The sequence below is a fragment of the Pan troglodytes genome, chromosome 15 (assembly GCF_028858775.2).
Source record: "Pan troglodytes isolate AG18354 chromosome 15, NHGRI_mPanTro3-v2.0_pri, whole genome shotgun sequence".
NCBI lineage: Eukaryota > Metazoa > Chordata > Mammalia > Primates > Hominidae > Pan > Pan troglodytes.
In genome coordinates, this window is record NC_072413.2 from 89044544 (window position 1) to 89064324 (window position 19781).

Genomic DNA, 19781 nt, shown 5'->3' on the forward strand with positions numbered 1-19781 from the left:
ACTATGGTAATGGCAATGATGAGCAAGAAACAAATAAAGGAGGTATTAATATTTCAGAGTTATAACTGACACAACCAGGAGAGTAAGTTGGTGGGTGGGGAGAATGTGAGAGAGAGGAAGAAGTCTGGATGTTTCTAACTAGAGTCCTGGCAGAATAGTGAATGGCATGCCACTAAATAAAACATGGGGCCAGGTGAGGTGGCTCACGCCTGTAATCCCAACACTTTGGGAGGCTGAGGCGGGCAGATCACTTGAGGTCGAGAGTTCGAGACCAGCCTAGAACCAATATGGAGAAACCCCATCTTTACTAAAAATACAAAAATTAGTGGGTGTGGTGGCGCATGCCTGTAATCCCAGCTACTTGGGAGGCTGAGGCCGGAGAATCGCTTGAACCCGAGAGGTGGAGGTTCCAGTGAGCCGAGATCATGCCACTGCACTCCAGCCTGGGCAACAAGAGCGAAAGTCCACCTCTTAAATTAAATTAAATTAAAAAATAAAACATGGAAAGCTGGAAGAAAAAGTATTATTAACCTCAGAGTCTAAGGTGCCTGTGGACTATCCAAATGTTTTGTGTTTAGTGGGCTGCTAGAAGTGATAAGAAACTCAAGAAAGGGTCTTGAAAACCTGAAAGAGATGTAGGCTGAAAATAGGGCCTGGATACTAGTTCAAGCAATGATAACATTTGCTTTCCCAGGAAGAATGCATACAGTTACAAGAAAACAGGGCTGACAATGGAGTACCAATATTTAAGGCACAAGCAGAGATAGCAGCTAATGTAAGGAGATGAGGCAGTCACCAATTGAGAAGAACCAGGCAGAAGAGCACAGTTTGTCACTGGGCAAGGGGAGGAAAGTACCAATATCCAAGCACTGAGTGCTCTACAGAAATTAGGTTAGATTCAAACTGAGACATTTCCACCAGATTAGGAACAGGGAGACATTAGTAACTTTAGTGAAAGCAGTTTCAGTGGAGTGCTTGAGATGGAAGCCTGATCTTCCAGCAGATCCAGTGAATGGGGCATAAAGAAGTAGAAACAGCTGGTATCAACTGCTCTTGCAAAAACTAGTGGAAGGAGGGATAATAGAAATAACTAGAGGGCGACAGAGAATTTTTTTTTCTTTTTTCTTTTTACAAAAAGACTCAAATGTGTTTGTGGGAAGGAGAACTTGAGGATCAGGAAAAGGGGAGAACAACATGGAGTAAAGTCTCTGAGGGAGCAGAAGATTTCAAAAACAGGTGCAAAGCACAATCTGACTCAATCATCCTTATTTAATAGGCTTGGATTCGCTTTCAATATGCCAACTAGGAAATATGCATTTAGTCTCTCATTTACTGGGACAACCTCATAAAGTTGTGAAATAACTTTTTTTCATTTCCCTTGTCTTTTTTACTCAACATCACAAAACATAAGCTTCTTAGACTAATTTAGCTTCAGTCAAAAGGTGACAATGGTATGCAGAGAGAAAAAAATCTTTTTCTGCTATTTGAGATTATTTTTTTCTTTTTGTCAGGCGGAAATAAATTATTTATAAAGCAATTTACCAGATAAGCTCTAATTTAGTGGTTGCCCAGTATAGTATTGACAGCACATACATAACTCTGAAATCTAAAATCTTTAACTCCTGTCTACAGGGTCCAATTAGCCCAAGTCTAGGGCATACATAAGAACTTAAAAATAAGCTAAATAGCTAGCACATTCAAGTCCTTTTAACTGCCAGGTGCTAAGCTATTCTGAAGCTGTTTAGATTTGTGGTTGGGCCTCAAACCGTGTCTCTGGACAGCATTCTGCTGGAGGCAGAACCAAGTTATATTTAATATCTGTGTACTTTAAAACAATGCTGCCCACTTTGCTCTTATTGTCAGGTCACTTACCTTGAAGACTTACTGTACTTCTGGTGTATAAAACGGCAGTGTTTACATATCCAACTGATTTTGGAATTACATGATTGAGCCAGTATGAAAGCTGAGTCAATAAGAAAACAAATGCTTATAAAGCAGTAACAAACAGGCTTTTTTTCCCCAATACATGTACCAAATAAATTTAACTTAGAAGAACTAAACTAAATATAAAACACTTCAAAAAGGAGAAAGAGAACATTAAGCTTACTAAGAATTCTGGCATGATCCAGAGAACACGTTCAGGGAAATGACCTCTGTGGAAAGTACAGAAGCATTTCAATGGTTATGCCTGAAAACCTCTTTCAGTAAGTTGTTCTATAACATTCTATAAACTTTCATCTTATAGCATATACATTTTGTGTCAACTTTGTGTTTTTCCATATCTAAGAATTTTTTTGGCTGGGCACAGTGGCTCACACCTGTTATCCCAGCACTTTGGGAGGCCGAGGCGGGTGGATCACGAGGTCAGGAGTTCAAGACCAGCCTGGCCAGATGCTGAAACCTCTTTTCTACTAAAAATACAAAAAAAAATTAGCTGGGCTTGGTGGCACGCACCTGTAATCCCAGCTATTCCGGAGGCTGAGGCAGAGAATTTCTTAAACCTGGGAGGCAGAGGTTGCAGTGAGCTGAGATCGCACCACCGCACTCCAGCCTGGGCACAGAGTGAGACTCCATCTCAAAAAAAAGAATTTTTTTGAAGACCAGAATCACAATTTTTAAAAAACAATGATGCTATTTTTCTCTTTTTGGATAAAGAATTGCCTTTTCTTCATAATTTGAGAAGAAAAAGAATCATGCTCAAAACTCAAAACTCCCATATCTTCCTGCCACCAAATCTGCAAATGGACCTGTATCCTCTCCCTCTTCCTTCCCATTAAATAATAAAAGCAAGTCTTTTATCGGACCTCCTAACCCCCCAGGTGCACAACATCCCATCCCCCTTCTCAGGGACCATGACACCATCGTCTATCCCATCTTGTACAGTTTTAATAGCTATGAAACTGTAGTACTAGGCTAGGTCCAGCCTAGTAATACTTAAGCACGCTCTACCATCACTCATCTTAAAACAAGGACACAACAAATAAACCCTTCCTGAACCCCATATAGCTCTCTGGCTAAGTCCCTCTCTTTAATATCCTCCAGAACCAAGTCTCTCAAAAGTTATCTTCACTTGCATTCACTCCTCAATCCATTCCAATCCGGCTTCTCCCACCAAACTCCACCAAAATTGTTCTTGATGAGGCCATTAGGTAGTCAGTCAAATTGATCCCCTGCCACTCCCTAAAGCATCTTTTCTCCTTAGCTTCCAAACACCACAACTTTCCTAGGTTTTCTCCTGGTTTTTCTTCTGGCTGTTCCTCCTCTGTATCATTTCTTAGCAACTCTTTTTCTATCGATTCCTTTAATTTTTGGAGTTTTTCAGGACTCAATTCTGAGTCTTCTTCCTCTCCCCTCTAAAATCTCTCCTAAGATGATCTAACCTACTACCTTGGCTTTAAATGTCATCTAATGGTCAATGATGCTAGGATTTTAATCTGCAACCCAGACCTCTTTTACAAGCTCCTGACCCATATCCTACTGATCCCACTAAGCACAGTGCTTTAGATGGGCCTTGTGGCCCAACTGCTTCAGTTTCACAACCGATTCTTCTACTTACTTCTTGAGTAACCCTGAACAAGCTGGTGAGCACACTAAGACTCAGTTTTCCTATATGTAGATTGGAAGAAGAAGAATAATAATTCTCACTTCACTGGGTTGCTGTTTAGGTTAAATGAGTTGATGAAAGCACCTACTATCTAGCACATTATCTATGATTACTTATACCATAGATGTCCATCAGAATATGTCAAAGGCATCTCAAACTTACTTTGATAGGTACAAAACTGGATCCTATCTTTTCTGCCCACCCCGATACGCATTTCCCCTGGTTCACTATCTTCTGTGAATTCTAAGGAGGAATTCTTAGATGACCCCAATGACCCTAGCCTTTGTATAATCTCCTCCACTTGAGTGAGTGAATAGCACGAAATCTCACACTTGTGATAAAGGGATTTTGCAGATGTAATTATGGTCCTAAATCAACTGACCTTACGATAAGAAAATTATGCAAGTAGGCAGGGCGCAGTGGCTCACGCCTGTAATACCAGCACTTTTCGGCGGCCAAGGAGGGGGGATCACCTGAGGTCAGGAGTTCAAGATCAGCCTGGCCAATATGGTGAAACCCTATCTCTACTAAAAATACAAAAATTAGCTGGGCATGGTGGTGGGCACTTGTAATCCCAGCTACTTGGGAGGCTCAGGCAGGAGAATCGCTTGAACCCGGGAGGTGGAGGCTGCAGTGAGTCGAGATCGCACCACTGCACTCTGGCCTGGGCGACAAGAGTAAAACGAAAGAGAGAAAGAGATGGGGGGAGAGAGGGGGAGAGAGAGAGGGAGAGAGAGAGAAAGAAAGAGAGAGAGAAAGAGAGAGAGAAAGACAGAAAGACAAAGAAAGAAAGAAAGAAAGAAAGAAAGAAAGAAAGAAAGAAAGAGAAAGAAAGAAAGAAAGTAAGAAAGAAAGAAAGAAAATTACCCAAGTAGGCCTAACCTAATTACATGAGTCCCTTTAAATCTGTACCTAGAGGTCAGACAGAAGGGGGTTTAGAAGTCAGAAAGTTAAAGTATGGAAAGGATTTGACACACTTTTACTGGATTAAAGATGGAAGAGCCAGGCTGGGTGCGGTGGCTCACGCCTGTAATTCCAGCACTTTTGGAGGCCGAGGCGGGCGAATCACGAGGTCAGCAGTTCGAACCAGCCTGGCCAACATGGTGAAACCCCGTCTGTACTAAAACTATAAAAATTAGCCAGGTGTAGTGGCAGGCACCTGTAATCCCAGCTACTCGGGAAGCTGAGGCAGGAGAATCGCTTGAACTCAGGAGGCAGAGGTTGCAGTGAGCCGAGACCGCACCATTGCACTCCAGCCTGGGCAACAGAGCGAGACGTCTCAAAAAAAAAAAAAAAAAAAAAAAAAAGGTGGAAGAGACAAATGAGAAGAATGAAGATAACCCCCGGCTAACAGCCAGCAAGGAAACTGGAACCTTGGGGAACAAATACAGGAACTGAATCCTACCAACAAAAATGAGTTTGGAAGTAGATTTTTACCCACAGCCTCCAGACAAGAACTCAGTCTGGCTAACACAATAATTTAGGTCTCATAAGGATTTATAATCTACTAAACTGAGAGCTAATAAATGGATGCTATTACAAGCCACTACATTTGTGGTAATTTGTTATGCAGCAATAGAAAATAATTACATCATCTCAATAAACAGCATCTTCAAACACACATTTGTTCCAGCCACAAAACCCCATGTCAATACAATACCAAGTTCTGCTGATTCTTTTTTTTTTTTTTTTTTTTTGAGATGGAGTCTTGCTCAGTCACCCAGGCTGGAGTGCAATCAACGGCGTGATCTTGGCTCACTGCAACCTCTATGTCCCAGGTTCAAGCGATTCTCCCACTCAGCCTCCTGAGTAACTGGGATTACAGGCACCTGCCATCATGCCCGGCTAATTTTTGTATTTTTAGTAGAGATGGGGTTTCGCCGTGTTGGCCAGGCTGGTCTCGAATCTCTGACCTCAGGTGATCTGCCTGCCTTGGCCTCCCAAAGTGCTGGGATTGCAGGCATGAGCCACCGCGCCTGGCCTTTGCTAATTCTTATTTCCTAAGTGAATCTCAAACACATTCACAATTGTTAATCTCAATTGTTACCTATTCTAAACCTTTATATTCCATTTGAACTTCCACAGTAGTTTCCTACCTGGTTTCCCTTCATATAATCTCTATACCCACTCTCCTCACAGAAATAGGAGTCATCTTGTTACAAAGCAAAACTAATCTCATCATTCTTCAACTGGAAATCTTTCAATGGCTTCACATCACACTCAATGTCTAAACTCTAGAAACCCCTGCATGAAATGGCCCTGGCTCCCTTCTCAGCCCCATTTCCTGTGACTCTCCTGCTTGAATGTCACACTCAAGCCAGACACCTTCCTTCCAGTAACTCCAGTGTGCCAAGCCATTTCCCATTGTGTTGGAAGACCATCTGTGTTGCTTCCTTTGACAGAAAGGCTTTGTCCCCCCGCTCTTCACCCCACAACAGCCAGGGCCTCAGCTTCAACACGACTGCTTCCCAGAAGCTTGTCATCATCCCTTTTGGGTTCTCTCACAGAACTCTGTACTTCTTAACTGAGTTCATCATAATCGCAATCATAGGGTTAGTTATTTAGTGATTATGTATTTAAGGTCTCTCTCTTAGGTATTATACAATAAGCGTGGCAGCCAGGTCTAATATGCTCCCTACTAAAACCCAGCATCTAGTGCAGTGCCAGACACACAGTAGGAATTCAATAAACCCTTATGGGTGAATAAAACTGGCTGTTTTGCCCAACTTACACAAGACAAAATTAGGTCAAAGTTATGAGTTTGATTTGCATATGGCCCCATTATGTTTGTTCTATTTTAGCCCTAATTATGATGCTTCAATACACACAAGTAACATTAGTATAAAGGTAAAAAACACAGGTAAAATCATGGGAGTGGGCTAGTGCAAATCTACCGCTAAGACTCTGTTCATGCTGTCTTCATGCAGCATCATATTTAGATAGAAAGTGTGACACTATCCTTATTACACATCTTAAATATTTCCTTTAAAAAAATACATAATCTCACTTCAGATTATTATGATGTGATTAGAGGACAGAGTGCTTCAGTTGACTGAATTTTCCAGGTAATGATGGAGAATTCTACTTATATAGAAAACCGCATGGTACAAAGACAGACCTGTGTATGATTCTCCACCCTTTTACCTCTAGCATTCTTTTAAGTATGCCCCATTTTATTGTTTATAATTACGTATTTTCTAAAATTAAAAGTGCTTCTAATTAATCAGAGACCTTACTACTTCTCTTTTTCAAAGAAATATAAAAATAGCATGAACACCATATGACAAAGATTTTATTTAAGAAGCAAAACAGGCCCAGCATGGTGGCTTACACCTGTAATCGCAGCACTTCTCTGGGAGGCCGAGGCAGGTGGATCACTTGAGCTCAGGAGGTCATTGAGGCTGTAGTGAGCTGTGATCATGTCACTGCACTACAGCCTGGGCAACAGAACAAGACCCTGTCTCCAAAAAAAAAAAAAAAAGAGAAGAAGCAAAACACTGGACATAAAGTCAAATATCTTCCCATATTTTCCCTACTACTTATGTTTATATATAAATGTACTTATTTAATTATATATTTACCTAATCCTTGCCTTGGTCCAGAAAAGATGTAAGGCAAATTACCAGCATTAATTAAACCATAAGAAAATAAGAAGAAAGAACAAGGGCACAAAACACTGCCAGGATAAGATTCAATATGCATGCCAAACCATACTTCTAAGTGGTGTAGGCCTGACATTTGACACTTTCTAACCACCAACTTGGTAAGAGGTCTGCTCAGCCACCCACTTCAGAGCACTCCTATGAAAAACAGAACAGCTGGTCAAAAGCAGCACAGCTAGCCTTGGTGCTGAGATCAGAAAGGAATGTCTCCCTGCAGATTCATTAGAGAAGACACCATTCTACTTCTACAAAGAATGACACGTGTTACCATTTTCTGGCAAAATAGTTGTTTAAATAACTGACTGCTTCACATTCTGTTATCACCCTTAGTCACCCATATCTTGGGGCAAAATTATCTCCTGGTTAATCCAATCTTAGTAAGTTGTATTAGTTTCCTGTAACTGCAGTAGAAAATTAACATAAACCTCACGGCTTACTAACACCACAAATTCGTTTTCTTATAGTTCTGGAGATCAAAAGTCTGAAACTGGATCTCATGGAGCTAAAATCAAGGTGACAGCAGAGATGTGTTCCTTTTGGATATTCTAGGTGAAAATCTGTTCCCCTGCTTCTAGAGGCTGTCTGCATTCCTTAGCTCATGGCCTCCCTTCCAGCAATGGCATCACTGATCTGTTTCCTCATATCTCCTCCTCTTTTTCTCTGCTTCATCTTCACATCACCTTCTCTGACTCTGGCCCTCCTGTCTCCCTCTTATAAGAACTCTTGTGATTTCATTGAGCCCACGTGGATTACCCAAAATAATCTCCCCATCTCAGGATACTTAATCACATCTGCAAGGTCTCTTTTGCCATGTAAGACAACATATTTGCGGGTTCCAGGGATTAGGATGTGGGTATCTTGGGGGAGTGGTCATTATTCAGCCTACCGCACAAGCCTTCATCATGTATTTGCTTGAAGCTACCTAAATTGTAAGAATAGTACTAGGAAAATCTACATAACAGTAAGAGCCACAAGTGGAAAACTTAAAATGTTTTTAAAATACAAGAATTAATGATATAATTATTTTAAGTACCAAATTCACTTTCTATATTCCAGAAAATAGGATATACAAAAATATTATTTACGCAGTTTTTGCCAAAAACACACTGACTATATAAAAAGAAGCACACCTACACAAAAACTTGAGTGTGAAATAAAATAACTGCAATACCCCAAGCACTATACTAAAAATCAGGAACTTTACTTCCTCATTCTCCCTGCAGTCACAGGGGAGGATGCCTACTGAATACTTTTTTTAAAAAGAAAGAAAGAAAAAAGTGAGACAGCCAGCTCACTCCCAACTTTAGGAGTAGATAAAATAGAACTTCTGTGATTTTTGGAGGAATAGCTAGCTACACTTGAACCCAGAGGGACACTGCTAGAAACAAACATAATGAGGCCAAGGTTCTATTTTAGACCCTATTCATCTTCCCTGAAAAACAAGATGAATGTAGGAGCGATCATACCTTTGAGGTGCACAGAGAGATCTGTAAATCATGATGGGAGCTCAAAGGAGATAACTGTGACAACCCCTCCCTCCCACAGCACTTTAGGATTGACATCTCTCAACAGTGTATTTAATTGTGAAGCTTCAACTAACACATGATGTTATTACGTTAGATTTTCCCTAGAGCAGTTTTCACCAAGAATCAGCTTCTTTTTCACAGGGAAGAATTCAATCCTGTTCATCAAACCACTTGTGTCTCCAGGAAGCTGAGGCTTCAGAATATTTCCTTGCTTTGGAGCAGAGGTTAATGTTGGGTCTGATACAGTATTAGACTTAACATCTGAGGCTTTTCCCCGCTACAGACTACAAATACAAACTATACCTGAATCCCCCTTGACAGAAGGGATAAGATGTCACCTTCTTTGCCCCATTAGATCATTTTCTTAATCTCTAAAATTCATGGTAGAAAGTTAAGAAGGGATTTTCTTTTAAGGTCTAGGCACTAGGGAACCAAATTAGAGTACTGTTAATAATCTATTCGTATTTTAACCATCCCAATGTATCCTATAAACAAAAGATAGAGCACAAGTTCTTCCTACTCTTCTTAAAGTGAGGAAAATGTGAAAAAAAGAGACAAGTCGGCCGGGCGCGGTGGCTCACGCCTGTAATCCCACCACTTTGGGAGGCTGAGGTGGGCGGATCACAAGGTCAGGAGATCGAGACCATCCTGGCTAACACGGTGAAACCCCATCTCTACTAAAAAATACAAAAAATTAGCTAGGCATGGTGGCGGGCGCCTGTAGTCCCAGCTACTCGGGAGGCTGAGGCAGGAGAATGGCGTGAACCAAGGAAGAGGAGCTTGCCGTGAGCTGAGAGCTCGCCACTGTATTCCAGCCTGGGCGACAGAGCAAGACTCTGTCTCAAAAAAAAAGAAAAAAGAAAAAAGAGACAAGTACTACAAAAAAAGTACAAACACACAACACACACATATTCAGTATGCGTTGCTTAACAATGAGAACATGTTCTGAGAAACATCATTAGGTGATTTCATGGTTGCACAAACACCATACAGTTTACTTACACAAACCTAGATGGTATAGGTTACTACACACCTGGTATATGGTATATAGCCTATTGTTCCAAGGCTATAAGCCTGTACAGCATGCTACTGTACTGAATACCATAGGCAACTGTAAAACAATTTTAAGTATTTGTGTATCTAACCAGAGAAAGAGTAGAGTAAAAATACAGTAACGCAATTTCATTGACCACAATCTATATGCAGTCTGCCATTGACCAAAATGTCATTATGCAGCTCATGAATATATACATTTACACATGTATAGTATAAAAAGGAGAGCTGCACTGTACTCATACATAACTACAACTGTCACTGAAATCTTTCAAAGTTTCTTACTGGGCTGCCTATAATCTCAGCACTTTGGGAGGCTGAGGCAGGAGGATTGCTTGAGGCCAGAAGTTCAAGGCCAGCCTGGGCAACATAGCAAGACCCTATCTCTACAAAAAATAAAAAGAAAATTAGCCAGGCATGGTGGTATGTGCCTACAGTACTAGCTACTTGGGAGGCTGAGGCAGAAGGTTCACTTGAGCCCAAGAGTTTGAAGCTGCGGTGAACTATTATCACCACTGTATTCCAGCCTGGGCAACAGAGGAAGACCTTATCTTCAAAAATAACAAAAACAAAAACAAAGCATCTTATTGGCTTGTTTTTTGTTTGTTTGTTTGTTTTTGGCACAGTCTGACTCTGTCCCTCAGGCTGGAGTGCAGTGGCACAATCTCGGCTCACTGCAACTTCCGCCTCCCAGGTTCAAGCAATTCTCTTGCCTAAGCCTCCCAAGTAGCTGGGATTATAGGCAACTGCCACCATGGCTGGCTAATTTTTGTATTTTTAGTAGAGACAGGGTTTCACCATGTTGGCCAGGCTGGTCTCGAACTCCCGACCCCAGGTGATACACCCGCCTCAGCCTCCCAAAGTGCTGGGATTACAGGCGTGAGCCACCGCGCCCAGCCGGCTTGCTTTTGTAAGCTATGTTTGTTTAAAAAAATAAAAATAAAAAAAAAGCAAGTATCTTATTGGAACTAATAGTTATGTTTCTTAAAAGCTAATTACAAATCAAATCATTATTAATGGAACCACATTCAAAAAGCAGCAGGGAACTGTTGTTTTTCAACGGATCCAACATGAATCCTTTGGTAACACAGGATGATCTTTTAAAGTAAATCATAGGGTCAGGTGTGGTGGCTCACGTCTGTAATTCCAGCCATTTGGGAGGTCGAGGCAGGTGGAGCACGTGAGGTCAGGAGTTCCAGACCAGTCTGGCCAACATGGCGAAACCCCACCTCTACCAAAAAATACAAAAATAAGCTAAGCGTGGCGGTGTGTGGTGGCACGCACTTGTAGTCCCAGCTACTTGGGAGGCTGAGGTGGGAGGATCACTTGAACCCAGGAGGCAGTGGTTGCAGTGAGCTGAGATCACGCCATTGCACTCCAGCCTGAGCGACAGAGTGGGACCCTGTCTAAATAAATAAAAATAAATAAATAAATAAAGTAAATCACTAGCCGGGAATGGTGGCTCATACCTGTAATCTCCACACTTTGGGAGGCAGAGATGGGAAGACTGCTTGAGCCCAGGAGTTCAAGACCAGCCTGGGCAACATAGTGAGATCCTGTCTCAATAAAATGAAATTTTAAAATACAACAACAATAAAGTAAATCACCACTCTGGACTTTTTATCATGAAACATCCTTTTTTTTTTTATTCTTTTGAGACAGAGTTTTGCTGTTGTTGCCCAGGCTGGAATGCAATGGTGCGATCGCAGCTCACTGCAACCTCCGCCTCCCAGGTTCAAGCAATTCTCCTGCCTCAGCTTCCAAGTAGCTGGGATTACAGGTGCCCACCACTGTGCCCAGCTAAGTTTTTGTATTTTTACTAGAGATGGGGTTTCACCATGTTGGCCAGGCTGGTCTCGAACTCCTGACCTCAGGTGATCCACCTGCCTCGGCCTCCCAAAGTGCTGGGATTACAGGCATGAGCCACCATGTCTGGCCGAAAGATTTAAAAAAAAAGAAAAAGCTCACCCAAACCAACTAGGAATAGAAGAGAACTTTATCAACCTGAGAAAGCACATCTATGAAAAACTCACAGCTAACTTCATACTCAGTGGTAGAAGACTAAAGCCTTCCCCCTAGGATCGGGAAAAGACAAGGAACTAACTTTGTCTATACCAGAATTTCCATGGAAATGCCACAGAAGAGCTTTAATGCTCGTAAATACTTTGATTATAACTCAGTCCACCACCTTTACTTTCACCTTTACTTTATGAATCAAAAAACTTGGGCTCAGAAAGGCAAAATGACTTATCCCAGGTCATATAGCAAATTAGGGGCTGACTTAGAACTACAGTCCACTCCCTACCTCTGTTAAATCTTTACTTAAGGCCAGATGCAGTGGCTCATGCCTGTAATCCCAGCACTTTGGGAGGCCCAGGCAGATGGATCATCTGAGGTAAGGAGTTCAAGACCAGCCTGGCCAACATGGCAAAACCCCATCTCTACTAAAAAAAAAAAAAAAAAAAAAAAATTACCTGGGTGTGGTAGTGGGTGCCTGTAATCCCAGCCACTTGGGAGGCTGAGGCAGGAGAATCACTTGAACCCAGGAGGCGGAGGTTATAGTGAGCCGAGATCAGCACCACACTCCAGCCTGGGCAACAGAGTAGACTCGTCTCTTAAAAAAAAAAAAAAAAAAAAAAGATTTACTTAAGAGATTGTAAATATGGATACCAGTAATCAAATAGATAAGATCTTTAGGCCGGGCGCGGTGGCTCAAGCCTGTAATCCCAGTACTTTGGGAGGCCAAGGCGGATGGATCATGAGGTCAGGAGATCGAGACCGTCCTGGCTAACACGATGAAACCCCGTCTCTACTAAAAGTACAAAAAAAAAAAAATTAGCTGGGCGTGGTGGCAGGTGCCTGTAGTCCCAGCTACTCGGGAGGCTGAGGCAGGAGAATGGCGTGAACCCGGGAGGCAGAGCTGGCAGTGAGCGGAGTTCGCGTCACTGTACTCCAGCCTGGGCGACAGAGCGAGACTCCATCTCAAAAAAAAAAAAAAAAGCTCTTTAGTTGGTGACAGAACTCAATCAAGAATATTTTGGGGAGACTAGACAGAGGTATCACCAAAAAAGAACACTACAAAGATTTCTTATGAATATAGATACAAATCCTTAATAAAATACAAGCAAACTGAATCCAGCAACAAAGAAAAAGGATTATATACCATGACAAACAAGATTTATCCCAGGAATACAAGGTTGGCTGAACATTCAAAAATTAATTAATGTAATACACCATATGAACAGAACAAAAAAAATGGTCATCTTAATAGATGCAGAAAAAAGCATCTGACAAAATCCAGCACTCTTTCATGATTTAAAAAAACACCCAAACTAGGAGCAGAAGTGAAATTCTTCAATTTGATAAAATACATCTATGAAAAACCCATAGCTAACCCCATACTCAGTGGTAGAAGACTAAAGCTTTCACCCTAGGATCAGGAATAAGACAAGGATGTCTGCTCTTGCAAGTTCTATTGAACCATAGTGAAGGTTCTGGCCAAGGCAATTAAGCAGGAAATTGAAACAAAAGATATCTGGATTGGAAAGAAAGAAGTAAAACTATCTCTATCCATGGCTAACACAATCTTATAAATAGAAAATCCTAAGGTGTCCACTAAACTATTAGAACCAATAAACTAGTTCACCAAGGTTGCAGGACACAAGGTAAAAACTGTACCTCTATACTCATGGAATGAACAATCCAAAAATAAAAGTAAGAAACTAGTTCCTTTTACTATAGCATCAAAGATAAATAAATAATAAAATACTTAGAAATAAATTTAACAAAAGTGCAAATTTATACTCTGAAAACGGAAAAACATTGTTGAAAGTAATTGAAGACAACCTAAATAAATGGAAAGACATCTCATGTTCATAGATCAGAGGACTTAACATTGCTAAGATGGCAACACTGCCGAAGTTTAACTGAAAATTCAATGAGATCCCTATCAGAATGCCACTGAGTTGGCTTCTTTGCAGACACTAACAAGCTGATCCTAGAATCCATATGGAAATACAAGGAATCCAGAATAACCAAAACAATGTTGAAGAATAAGACTCACACTCCTCAATTTCAAAACTTACTAAAAAACTGTAGTAGTCAAGACAGCATGGTACTGCTATAAGGAGAGACATATAGATCACTGGAAGAGAACTGAGAGTATAAAATAAATAAACCCATACATCTATAGTCAACTGATTTTCAATAAGGGTGCCAAGACATTAAAATGGAGAAAGAATAGTCTTTTCAGCTAATGGTGCTGGAACAATTGGATATTTACATGCAGAAGAATGAGTCTGAATCACTACCTCACATGATATCCATCAATTACCTTAAAATGGATCAATGATGTAAATGTAACAGCTAAAGCCATAAACTCTTAGAAGAAAACAGAGACATCAATCTTCATAATCTTGAATTAGTCAATGATTTCTTAGACACAAGAATAAAATGAAAAAGAAAAAAAAAAAGGTTTCATCAACATTAAAGACTTTTAGGGCCAGGAGCGGTGGCTCACACCTGTAATCCCAACACTTTGGGAGGCTGAGGCAGGTGGATCCCTTGAGGACAGGAGTTCAAGATCAGCCTGGCCAACATGGTGAAACCTCGTCTCTATTGAAAATACAAAAATTAGCCAGGCATGGTGGCACTCGCCTGTAATCCTAGCTACTCAGGGGGCTGAAGCATGAGAATTGCTGGAACCCAGGAGGCAGAGGTTGCAGTGAGGCAAGATCATGCCACTGCATTCCGCCTGGGCAACACAGCAAGACTCTGTCTCAGAAAAAAAAAAAAAAATTAAAGACTTTTAGGCCAGGCACAGTGGCTCACACCTATAATCCCAACACTTTGGGAGGCCGAGGAGGGAGAATCACTTAAGCCCAGGAGTTCGAGACCAGCCTGGGCAACATAGCAGGAACCCATCTCTATTATTTAAAAAAAAAAATTTTTTTTTAATTAAAGACTTTTGTGCTCCTAAGGAAACCATCAAAAAAGTGAAAAGACAGCTCATTTATGGAGGAAAATATATGCAAATCCATATTCCTGATAAGAGACATGTACCTAAAATACATAAAGAACTCTCATATCTCAATAATAAAAAAAGACAAACTAGCCAATTTTAAACTGGGCAAAGGATCTGAATCAAATTTCTCCAAAGGTAGACAAATGGCCAATAAGCACATGAAAAGATGCTTGTCATTAGGCATTAGGGAAATGGAAAATCACTTCACACTCCCTATGATAAGCAAAAAGACAGACAATGTTGGTTAGGCTGTGAAGGAACTGGAGGCCTCATAAATTGCTGATGGGAATATAAAATGATACAGCCACTCTGGACAACAGTTTGGCAGTTTCTTACAAAGGTAAACCCAGACTTTGTTTAGCTTTGTTTTAACAAGTGATCCAGCAGTTTTACTGCTGTTACATACCCAAGAGAAATAAACATAGGTCCACACAAAAACTTGTCCACAAATGTGCAAAGCAGCATTATTTACAATAGCCAAAAGGTGGAAACAACCCAAATTTCAAACAAGTGGTGAATGGATAAACAAAACTTGGTATATCTACACAATGGAACACAATTTATCAACAACAAAATGAAGTACTGATGCATGCTACAAATGGATTAATTTTGCCGGGCAGGTTGGCTCACACCCGTAATCTCAGTACTTTGGGAGGCCCAGGTGGGATGATCTCTTGAGCCCAGGAGTTGGAGACCAGTGTGAGCATAATGAGATCCTGTCTCTACAAAAAAATAATAAATTAGCCAGGTGTGGTGGTGCATGCCCGTAGTCCCAGAGTTACTCAGGAGGCTGAGGCAGGAGGATCTCTTGAGCCTAGGAGTTTGAAATTATAGTGAGCCATGATCGCACCACTGCACTCCAGCCTGGATAGATTCCGTCTCTAAAAAAACAAAACAACAACAAAAGACATGGCATGGTAGGTTCCACCTTGCTGTCTCTCAGATCACTTGTTTTTGGGGAAACCAGCTGCCTGTCATGAGAATGCTCAAGCCACGCTATGGAGAGGCCCACATGGCAAGGAACCTGCCAACGTGTGAGTGAGCCATCTCGGAAGGGGAATCACTAGACCCAGACAAGTCTTCAGGTGACTGCAGTCCTGGCCAACACCTTGACTTCAACTTCATGAGGGTCCCTGAGTTAGAATCAAGAAGCTTCCTGTGTTAACTCACTTAGGATTTAAAAAAAGAACCAATAACCTAAGCCACTCCTAAATTCCTGACCCACACAAATCATGTTGTTTAAGCCACTAAGGTTTGGAATAATTTGTTACACCACAATACATAAACTTCCTCGACCTTCTCCTCAATGTTAGGCTCTCTCTCCTAATAACAGGCATCTAAGTAAATGTCTTCCCAGCAACTCCTCCTCTTCTTAGAGTTTAGTTTTATCCCTATCCATGTTTACAGAAATTGCTGCCATGTTACAAAAACATGATCCCATCCCCTGGCCTTAGGTGAATGATCCAAAAGTGGATACCTCACCAAAGGCAGGCCAAAAAAGTCCTTCCCTGAGATCTTTATAACTGAAGCTGAGAAGGCGGCGGTGTCTTTTCAGTAGTGGAAGCTGTAGGATGTAAAACTTGCAGTCTATCAACAGCATGATCTTTCCCATGTGGGAAAAGTGGCACAGTAGTGGGGAAGAATAAAGCCATCACATAGGGACAAGCAGAGATTCAAGGTGGACAAAATACAGACAATGCTAAGTTTCTGCTTCCAATGGTTCCTGATGCAACCCAGTTCTTCCAGTGGACAGACCATACATGTCCTATCATCCAAGCATCTAAAATCGCACCCAGTATGTAAGAGGAAATAAAATACTTACTAAATAAGTGGGTAAGATAACCCAATCTCCTTCCAATAATATCCTTTTTGTTATTGTTGTTGAAGATTTGATTATTTGAAAGCTAAAAGTCCTAACCCATTCTTTGCTAACTTTATACTTGAATATCCCTTTACTATTACACTTAAGGCAGTATTATCTTTTTTTTTTTTTTTTTGGAGATGGGAGTCTTGCTCTGTTGCCAGGCTGGCGTGCAATGGCATGATCTCGGCTCACTGCAACCTCCACCTCCTGGGTTCAAGAGAACCTCCTGCCTCAGCCTCCCGAGTAGCTGGGACTACAGGTACGTGCCACCATGCCCAGCTAATTTTTTGTATTTTTAGTAGAGATGGGGTTTCACCAGGTTGTCCAGGATGGTCTCCATCTCTTGACCTCGTGATCCACCCGCCTCGGCCTCCCAAGGCAGTATTATCTTAATTACTGGTTTATATGGCCTCCTCCCCTACTACTAGAGGGCGGGACATTTTCTTAGACATACATTCAAGAAATGTATGTTTAAGTGATCTGTTCAATCCTATACTCTGCATTCTTCAGCTTTTACAGTCACTGTCATCCACTTATCAACCACCTAACATCTGCAAGGCACTGGTAATACAATAAACTTACTAGACTTGCTCCTGGATTCTTATGCATTCAATGAATCCATTCGAGAAATATTAAGTACCTACTATATGCCAGGGGCTGCAAATAAACAAAGGACATGGTGCCTGCCTGCCTGCCTGCCCTCAAGGACCTTACAGTCTAATCTGTATTAGACTGTAATACAAGTAAATGGACTATTATAGTACCGTGTGTTAAATGTTACTGAAGAGATCCACACAGGCTGCTGAGCAGCCGCAAAGATTATGGCGAATTTACACTCTACATGAGAAGACTGGACATATACAGAAAAAGATAACAGCCAGGCAATGTGACATAGGCTAAGCACTAAATGAGTGATTTGTTTCCCAAATTACACTGGATTAATTCACACACTTCAAGATAAGATACTATTATGGAATGATTTTTATATATACATTCAACTAACATTTCCTAAGGGCCCACTATATGCCAAGCAACCCGCTTAGCACTTTTCCAACAGTGTCTCATTCAATTCTCACATTTTATAGATTAAAGATGTGAATCTGAAAGGGTGAAGTGACTTGCCGATGTCTACATATTAAGCTGCAGAGACGGGATTTAGAATCATGTCTTCCAACTCCATGTCCTTTCATGGGATATTTTTTGCTTTTTCATTCATCCTATGGAATACAATAAAGTGTTCTGCACAAATGAGCCACCACCAACTGCCAGCCTGATATAACTAGATGCTTATCCACATTCTGAGACGGGACCATATCAGATCAAATTACTCTGGTGCCTATTATAGCATCATGTGCTGAAAGAAGTGCAGTTGGCTGAAGATGAGCAACTCTTTCAAGTTATATTTTAACAGTGTTTTTGACCACTATATCCGGTCAGTTGTTCCAGTGTTCAGTAATAAATCAAAATGATTGTTCGTTTCCTTTGACAGTTAACAGTACTAATGAATTCAGTATAATCTCACCATCCATCAGAAAAATTTCTAAAATGCAAACTTGAAGCTGATGATTCACACAGTTAGAAGAGAGGGGGAAATAAAGCAGTACTCATTGTTTTCTACAAAACTAGCATTGTTTGCAAAATCCAGAAACCAAGCAGTTGGTTAACTACTAATAACAAGCAGGTTGCTCCTTGGTCATTTAGCAAAAAGCTGCTTGTTGCACCACAGTCGATGGCTGAGAAGCATATGACTTCAAGTAGCTTTTGCTGTACAGTAGGATTCCATACATATAAATCAGTGGATCGTTATGTAAGACAAGAAAAAAATTCAAAATCTTCACACCAGAAAGCACCTGACACTGAGCGTGGCACAAATCCGAATAAATGTATACTGAGTAAACCATGTCAGGGTCTTTTGAAAATATCAGTTGTCTATGAAATTGAGAGAAGAAAAACCAAATCACCTGAATCCATACAGGTTATGTTAGGAACTCAAAAATATGGAACAGCTGGCTCAAGATGTATAACAGATTCACAATGACCAAAAAAACAATGTTTACAAATGTTGAATTAAGAAGCATGAATTTGACATCTCTCTTGAATTAAGTCACCACACTGGCACCCAGTGGAATGCTTATAGGCAATCTCAGTAGAAATAACAAAAACTGAAAGAACTGACGGACACAGCTAACTTTCCAATCTGTTCAAAACAGAAACAAGATGTACTAGTGGACACCTGTATCCTGCCGTTTAAGCTTTTGTGCCTTCACAATTAAATAATAACCCGGCCGGGCACAGTGGCTCACGCCTGTAATCCCAGCACTTTGGGAGGCCGAGGCGGGCGGATCACTTGAGGTCGGGAGTTCGCCACCAGCCTGACCAACGTGGAGAGGACCGCCCCCCCCACCCCGCCCCCACAAAAAATACAAAATTAGCCGGGCGTGGTGGCGCATGCCTGTAATCCTAGCTACTCGGGAGGCTGAGGCAGGAGAATCGCTTGAACCCGGGAGGCGGAGGCTGCGGTGAGCCGAGATCATGCCACTGCACTCCAGCCTGAGCCACAAGAGCGAAACTCCGTCTGAAAAAAAAAAAAAAAAAAAATCCCAATATGCCAAAGCAGCTCTGTCAAAAACCTTCAATGCTCACAAACATATCTAGTAATAACGAACGACTCATTAAAATGTACTATCTGTTCAGAGAAAAAAAGTATTAATATATCTACAATACGAGACTGGGCTCCAAGAATATAAATCCAAATTGTACTGATTGGTCTGAATAAGCATTTTCTAAAATGAACAACCTGAACCTACACCACGAATACATTTAATTAGTTATAAAGCTTAGGACAACGCTAGTGATTTCAAACATTAGAACGTAAGCGCTGAAGCCTGCTCGTTAGTTCCTTTTACCTGGAGCTTTAAATTTCTAAAGCCATCATCTCCAGAGACCTCTGAAGGAAATTCAAGGCCAAGTATAGTATTTCATGATAAGTGAGAATAAAGGCACTCAATCCCTGGAGCCGGCGATTCCTGTTTCTGTCTCTAGACTGGAC

At 41.2% G+C, this 19781-nt stretch overlaps 1 protein-coding gene across 3 annotated transcripts in view; it reads right to left on the reverse strand.

Moving 5' to 3' along the window:
- The window catches only part of RPS6KA5 (ribosomal protein S6 kinase A5), a 188690-nt gene that overhangs the window by 168264 nt on the left and 645 nt on the right, over positions 1–19781 (reverse strand). The gene's annotated exons all lie outside the window — the stretch shown is intronic.